Source organism: Apaloderma vittatum, unplaced genomic scaffold, assembly GCF_000703405.1.
Source record: "Apaloderma vittatum isolate BGI_N311 unplaced genomic scaffold, ASM70340v1 scaffold27287, whole genome shotgun sequence".
Lineage (NCBI taxonomy): Eukaryota > Metazoa > Chordata > Aves > Trogoniformes > Trogonidae > Apaloderma > Apaloderma vittatum.
Window position 1 is genome coordinate 6,931 of NW_009727387.1, and position 363 is coordinate 7,293.

A 363-nucleotide genomic window follows, 5' to 3' on the forward strand; every position below is an offset into this window, starting at 1 on the left:
CAGCGGGCCCAGCTCTGAAGCGGGATGGCCACCATCCCTGTTACCAGGTGGGCTCAGCCCGCTCCCTGTGCCCCATGGCAGCAGACAGCTCTGTGAGCAGACAGCGACCCCGACCATGGGAGGTGGGACCACTGCCTACTTACAGAAGCAGCACCCAGAAAAGCATGACTGGAGGACATCCAGCTCATCATCATGTGGGCTGCGGATAGCTCATGAGGAACTGGCTTGGCTGCTGCTTGGGAAGAAAGAGTAGAGGGAACGTTTAACGAGCGTTTAACGAGATGTTTCCTCCATGCTCAGCCCATGGCCCTGGTTTTGAGTGTGTGTCTACAGGCTGGGGGAGGGGAGGGGCAAACAAGCCCG